At 39.6% G+C, this 7,500-nt stretch overlaps 1 long non-coding RNA gene and 1 pseudogene across 9 annotated transcripts in view; one reads left to right on the top strand and one right to left on the bottom strand.

Annotated features, from left to right (window-relative positions):
• Positions 1-5,685, bottom strand: part of LOC135104326 (potassium voltage-gated channel protein Shaw-like) — an 84,054-nt pseudogene extending 78,369 nt beyond the window's left edge.
• The window catches only part of LOC135104328 (uncharacterized), a 237,173-nt gene that overhangs the window by 78,333 nt on the left and 151,340 nt on the right, over positions 1-7,500 (top strand). For all 9 annotated transcript variants that reach the window (XR_010270400.1, XR_010270395.1, XR_010270401.1 and 6 more), the window contains exon 4: positions 4,920-4,955. This is a non-coding gene — a long non-coding RNA (uncharacterized LOC135104328). The remainder of the gene's footprint in view (positions 1-4,919; positions 4,956-7,500) is intronic.

The following is a 7,500-nucleotide window of genomic DNA, read 5'->3' as shown; positions in this document are numbered from 1 at the left end:
TGCTGTTTTTGGTCGTGGTCTTGGTGGTGGTGGTGGTGGTGGTGGTGGTATATCTTTTCCATTCTTTTCTCTTTCTTCTTATTGACGCCTCCTTACCCACCACTCCCATCACCTCCCCTCCCCCTCCACTTCCCCGTCCTTCTTATGGTGCAATTTTAATCCTAACGACCATTCCTCAGCTCATTAATTACTCCAACTTCTCCCTATCATTATCTGTCTTCCTTCGTTTTGTCGTCCTTCACCTCTCATGTTCTTTCCATTGCCTTCCTTCTTCTTTCATCCTCACCACTCCGTCTTCCATTTCTGCTTCATTTGATGTGATTTTTGGAATCAGCGGAGCGTGGAGAGGCAAGCCCCGTGTCAACCTCCATGAATAGGTAACTTGGTGTGTTAGCTTGATTCCACGTAGGTAGGTAGGTAGAGGAGGGTGTGCCCAGGAGGGTGTATGGCTGGGGTCTGTATGTACTGTGGCCTCAGCTAGTGATGTCACGGAGTCCAGTGAATTTTATGTCTACAGCTCGAGTGGAAATTGATATGTGGGTTTATACTTTGGTTCTTTCATATTGAGAGCTCCGCAGAAATGAAGAATTGTCATAGAAGGTAGTGCTTTGATTTTGACTTTTCTTTTTATATTCTTCAGTATGGTGTGACTTTTATATGAAATGGTACCTGGGAAGTGTTTAAAGGAAGGTGCTCGTGCAAATAATAAGATAACGATGTCAAAAATGGTCATGGAAGTAAGTTTGGTAATGTCCTTTTTTGTATGGGTAATTTTGTTTAATATGACGTGATTTTTATATGAAACGGTACCTGGGAAGTGTTAAAGGAAGGTGCTCATGTGAATTGATAATATTAATGAATGTAGTTTGATATTTTTTTTTTTCTTGTAATTTTGTTCAATATGACGTGACTTTTATGGGGGAACGGTACCTTGGAAGGGTTAAAAGAAGATGTTCCATTGAATAATAATGATAACGATGATAAGGAGGATTTTCTGGACATGTACGAGTAAGCTACTTTCATGCACTCTTTTATCACTGTCTATTGTTATGATAGGGCTCCCTCTCTCTAAATGTCTTACCACCTGTGTTTATAAGTCTCCTTTGTGTTATTATCTCTTAGCATTTCTCTTCCTCTCTTAGGTCACTGATACTTCGCATGACCTTTCCTTTTCTTTCACTTTTTTTATTTAATGATCATATAATTTACAAACTTTTCTTCCTCTTTCTTCCTGTACTTTTTGTTTCTGTGTTTCTCTCTTTGTCTATGTCTGTCCGGTTGTCCGTCTGCCATTGTCTCAGTCTTTATTTATGAATGAGTCTGTGTGCATAACGTCTCCTTGTCTCTGTTTGTGTATGTGCCTGTGTGTGTGTGTGTGTGTGTGTGTGTGTGTGTGTGTGTGTGTGTGTGTGTGTGTGTGTGTGTGTGTGTGTGTGTGTGTGTGTGTGTGTCTGTTTGTGTGTCTGTGTGTGTGTGTATGTATGCCTACTTCTCTCTCTCTCTCTCTCTCTCTCTCTCTCTCTCTCTCTCTCTCTCTCTCTCTCTCTCTCTCTCTCTCTCTCTCTCTCTCTCTCTCTCTCTCTCTCTCTCTCTCTCTCTATCTATCTGTCTGTCTGTCTGTCTGTCTATCTATCTATCTATCTATCTATCTCTCGCTATCTATCTATCTGTCTATCTGTCTCTCTGTCAGAATCGACGTGTTCTCTGCTTGGGACTTAAAACCTCATCCATTATATATTTTAAATGCATTAATCCGCGCTGTTCAGCTCTCCTACCTACGTCTCTCATTTTATTTTACCTGTCCTTCCTGCTAACTAACCTTTCACTTTACCTTTGTTTGGTCATCTCACTATTTTTCGTTCATTTCTGTATTTCATCATCAAGAGTTCATGTTCTTATACGTATGCTCATAAGTTGTGAATTCTTATTTTGACCATTCACTGAAAAGAAGCTGGCATGAATAGAATGAAAGAAAAAGAATAAGAAAGAGAGAAAAAAAAACTTGATATTCTTACCTGACTGTGAAGCAAATCTTTCTTTCACTTGTTTTTCCTTCCTTTCTTTCTTTTTACGCTGCTCCTATTGTTGATGTTTTTTTTTGTTTTTTTGTTGTGTGGATTCCCTTCACTCTTTGCCTTTCTTTTGTTCCACTTATTTTTTTTTTTTTTCCGTCTCTCTATCGTAAGGGTCTTCCCGCCTCACTCCTGCCGCCACGGGTTACTGGAGGAGGTGCGGCAGTTTCTATTAATGTTCCCCCAAGCTGAAAAAAAAAATGTTATACTTCTCTTTCTTTTTATTCAACTCAAGATATTTGTTTTCTATATTCTCTATTAATCATTTTACCTTTCATCTTTTTCTTTTATTGGTCTCTTCATCACGTGGGTTCTTTATCTCACACGTATACACACACACACACACACACACACACACACACACACACACACACACACACACACACACACACACACACACACCGGAAGCTCCATTTTCAGCACTTCTTTGTTCTTTTCTTCATCTGGAGTCGAGTCACTCTTTAGTTCCGCATCACAGCTCGTGCCAAAAGAAAAGGTCTCTTAGTTTTATATTTCTTTTATCTTTTTTCCAAACAAACTGCATCTCAAATCAGTGTTTCCCAGTGGAGTCTGTGATTTTCTGCCTGCCATAGAATTAAAAGCACAGGAATGTTTTTTTTTTTTTTAACATGTCAGTGGCATTTCAAATTAATATAGTTTGCAGGAAATCACTTCTATCACGTCTTTCACTTGGGAGTTCGCAGTTTTATGTATTTTCTTTTTTTTCAGAGGTATTTTACTTTTTTTCGGTTCACTAAGTTTTTTTTATGCAATTTTCTGTACTACGTTTCTCAGTGTTTTTTTTTTCTTTTTTCTTTCTCTTATTTACCGAGTGAATGGTATTTTAAACTTGCTTCCTCTCCTGGGATCGATCATTTTGCCTCGTGCTGCCACGTGACTGGTGGTGGACACATGATATTCTCTATCCGGCGTTGCACTTTTTTCATATTTTCACGTGGATGTCTTTGTGCTGTTTTCGTATTTTCACGCATCGCTGTGTTTTTGTTTTGTATTTCCATCATGTCAAATTTTGCACTCTCCCTTCACTCACACCCTCCCACGTTTCTCCCAGCCCGATATGGTTTCTCTTTGCTCTTTTCCTCATCCCCTTTCTGTAATATTTTGAGGTGATCCGTTCCTTATTATTTCCCCTCCTTTTTATATCTCTCCTAAAGCCCCATTTCTTTCTTTTCTCCCGAACCTTATTCCTACATCTCTATCAACCCAAATCTTTAATCTCGTTCATTCCTTCCTCTCATCCTCCTTCTTCACTGCCCTCCCGCTCCCTCCTGCTCACCTGTCCCTTGTCCTCACCTGACTGCTCATAACCGCGCCACTGTGACCAGCTCGGAGACACACCTGAGGCCCTTGAAGCACGGCCGGCACTGTCCTGCTTCACAAGTGCCAACAGCGGGCCCTCTTGTGTGTGTGTGTGTGTGTGTGTGTGTGTGTGTGTGTGTGTGTGTGTGTGTGTGTGTGTGTGTGTGTGTGTGTGTGTGTGTGTGTGTGTGTGTGTGTGTGTGTGTGAGTGTGTGTGTGTGTGTGTGTGTGTGTGTGTGTGTGTAGTACAACCGTAGGGTCACTTAAGTTTCCAGCACGCACCGGAAGTTTCATAAGTGCGCGTGTTTGTGTGTGTGTGTGTGTGCGCGTGTGTTGGGACCTTTTGTTTTGTTCGCAAAAGTATAAACTAGAATTGTTTCTTTTTCCGTCTTTGTTGTTATTTTTGTTGTCACTCTTATTATTATTATTATTATTATTATTATTATTATTATTATTATTATTATTATCATTATTATTATTATTATTATTATTATTATTATTATTATTATTATTATTATTATTATTATTATTAAACTGCTACTACTGTTACGGCTGCTACTACTACTACTACTATTACTGCTACTACTACTATTACAACTGCTGTCACAATGATAATAATAATAATAATAATAACAATAATAATAATAATAATAATAATAATAATAATAATATTAATAATAATAATAATTTGTTGTTTTGTAATTGTTGCTGTTATACTAATCATTTAGCAACGGTACGTGTGTGCACTGTTTTTGTTTAATTCTTTGTTTCGTGATGTAATTAAATTTTCTTGCTTTTTCCATGTCACCTCTCAGGTGTGACAAAGGTTAAGTTGTACGAAGAATATTATTTTTCCTCTGTATAATAGTTTGGATCCACTACTGTTGCCATTGCTGCAGCAACTACTATTACTACTACTGTTATTGCTACTACTACTACTACTACTGCTACTGCTGCTACTACTACTACTACCACCACCACTACTACTACTACTACTACTGCTACTTCTACTCCTCTACTACTACTACTACTACTACTACTGCTGCTACTATTACTATTATTGTTACTACTCTACTACTAGTACTACTACAACTACTACTACTACTGCTATTACTACTACTACTACTACTGCTACTACTACTACTACTACTACTACTACTACTACTACTACTACTACTATTAATAATAATAATAATAATAATAATAATAATAATAATAATAATAATAATAATAATAATAATATTATTATTATTATTATTATTATTATTATTATTATTACTTCTACTGTTATTGATTTGCTTGAATGAAAAAAAAAAGTTTGTTGCCAATTTACCTACGTCTTATATTTAAAATGAGCTACAAGTAATGTTTATGAGATACTGTTTCATTTACTTGTAGGACTGTTAAAGAACTCATAAGCTCCAAGTTCTTTAGATATTGTTCTTTACTAGTATATATTTTCTCCCCACGTGAATAACTTACTGTTTCTTTGTATTATTTGCTAACTTATATATTACGTGTTTTCAGAGACGGTGTTGCGGTGAGCACAGTTATGGCGGCAGGGTGAGTGTTAAGAAGTTATGTTTGTATATAAGTTGTTCCTTCGATACTTTTCCGCTACTTTCCTTTCCATTATTGCTAGCGAGGTGTGTATTTAATGGCTGCCTAATGTCACGTGTTTTCTCATACAGCACACAAGAACTGTCTAATAATCTGACGGTGGTTTTATGTCTCATGTGATGCACGTGTTGACGATCATGTCCTCTCCGCTAAACATTCATCATCTTGTGCAGAATGCGGGGAATAATTGCGAGACAAGTGTTGTGTGTAGGTGTTTCTGTCGCCACGGCTCTCCATCTGCACACGGAGGAGCGCTATCACTCTCATGGGTTCTTCGTAATGAGTTTCAAGTCACTAATTACTCGACGCAGTCCTTGAACAAAGAGAATGTCACTTCTCCGCTTTCACTGTTATACTTTAGCGTGCATTACCAGTATTCCCATCCATCATTATCTGTTTTCGAAATGCAAGATCGCGGCAAGTATCATTTCCAAAGTCGGAGTTTTCATAATAGTTTGCGTCGGAAACTGAGGAAAACAAAAGATAACGAGCGACAAACTTAAGCAACACAGTCCAATACCTACAGCAGGAGTTTCAGGTCCGTTTTCTCTTCGATTCTCTCATTTTTGTGAGATAGTTTTCAAGTCCGTCGCGCGTGACTGTGAGAGGCGTGAGAGCGAGGGAGAGAGTGAGAGAGAGAGACAGAGAGAGAGATGCAACCTCCCGCCGCCGATGCCGGAGCGACACTGACTCAGACTTGGACGGGGACCCGCTTCCTCCCGTCTCCTTGTTCCCCCGCTGACCCGCCCACCTGTCCCGCCCGCCAGGTGAGGAGAGGCGGGGCGGGGTGAGGCGGGGCGAGCCGAGGTGTAGAGGAGAACAGGCAGTGACAGTGGGAAGAGTGAGACCACTGTTATGGTTTCTGTTATTCGCTATCACAGTCTGTTGAAGCGGTTGGCGGTGTTGGTAAATTCCTCTTCCGCAAATATAATAATTTCAGCACCTCGCTTTGCATAATAATTACACATAGAAGGGAAATTGCCGTATCCATAACAAAATATAATGTATAAGTAAATAAATCAACGTAAGTGACCAAACAGACAGCACATTATGGTAACATTGCGCTGGTTTCAAATAGACTTTCGCCATATCTCTAGCAGATCGTGCGGCTTTGAGGAAGGTGCGGTAGGCAGCGCTGAGGAACAGTAGGGGACGTGAGGTGATTAGGAACTTGTGTCACCAAGAACGCAAAGACTTCAGAACTTCGGAGAATCAAGAAGCAAAAACATTCCAATACCTTACGGGATCTGAGGACGTGAGGAAGCTGGATAGGGACTTATCTATAGGATCCAGGGTTATATAAGGAGGATCAAGTACCTTATGTAGAGCTTTAAGGGTTCTTGCGTTCTACTGAGCATCTCTTGATGGTAAAAATCTGGCCCCTAATCAAGAAGTCAATAATAAAATTCCAAGTAGGCAAGGAATTCGGAAGAAAAATCATCTTCGTCAAGGAATCCTGATCAAAGTTTATGATTGTGATGGGGAGTTGAGGAAAAACAAACTCGATAAAACCAACGAACGCACTGGCAATGAGAATTAGAGAAGTTAAGCAAAGCAGGAAGAAGAAAACAAGGAAATAAAGTCAATGGCATCAGAATACACATTTAATCGCACGTATGACAGTAAACTGTATCATGTTTCATCAGAGGCTTGAATAACGCCTCTTTCTACGAACCAGCGGCTGTGGGCGGTGATGACCTCGACCTGTCCCTCCCTTTCTCCCTCTGATATAACCCCTGTCTCTGTTTCCTTCCCCCTCTCCCTCCGTGCCTCCCTCACGACACATTTCCACACTGCCTCCCACTGTTGCGCGCAAGGCAGCAAGCGCATTGAGGAAAGACGCAGTATGTTGTTTTTGTTGACGAGTCTCCCGTTACTGCTGGAGAAATGAAAAGTGCGTCGAGGGAAGGCAACTAGAGAATGACTTTGTGTGGAATTGGACGCGATATTTGAATGGATACCCACGGGAGATTTGAGAGATAGATTTATTGTGGAAACTCTCTCTCTCTCTCTCTCTCTCTCTCTCTCTCTCTCTCTCTCTCTCTCTCTCTCTCTCTCTCTCTCTCTCTCTCTCTCTCTGGTCCCCGTGGTCAGGGATTATAAGCTCCTCAGTGGTAGCATTGTAGTTACCTAGTACACGCGGATATCGATTTTTCATATACTCTTTCAGCTATTTAAACTGACTTTTCTTTGATTCCTTTTTTTCTTTATTGTTTTTGCATTTTATTTATTTTTTTTTCATAGTGGTCAACTCTAACCTTTATGGAATTACGTTTGAAGACCACTTTTTCAATACTTTTTTTCTCCCTTCTCCTGTCTTCTACTTTAATATTCATGGAACACCGCTCATAGATACATATTTTAGAACTTTACGTTTTTTTTTTTTTCGTCCTGCAATCTTCTACTTTGACGGAGCAGCATTGGAAAGGCTATCGATTTTGTTTCGTATATATTTTACAGCACTGCACCAGGTTTGCTAAAGGAGCAG

The sequence above is a fragment of the Scylla paramamosain genome, chromosome 10, assembly GCF_035594125.1.
Source record: "Scylla paramamosain isolate STU-SP2022 chromosome 10, ASM3559412v1, whole genome shotgun sequence".
NCBI lineage: Eukaryota > Metazoa > Arthropoda > Malacostraca > Decapoda > Portunidae > Scylla > Scylla paramamosain.
This window is presented reverse-complemented; position numbering and strand designations above follow the sequence as displayed.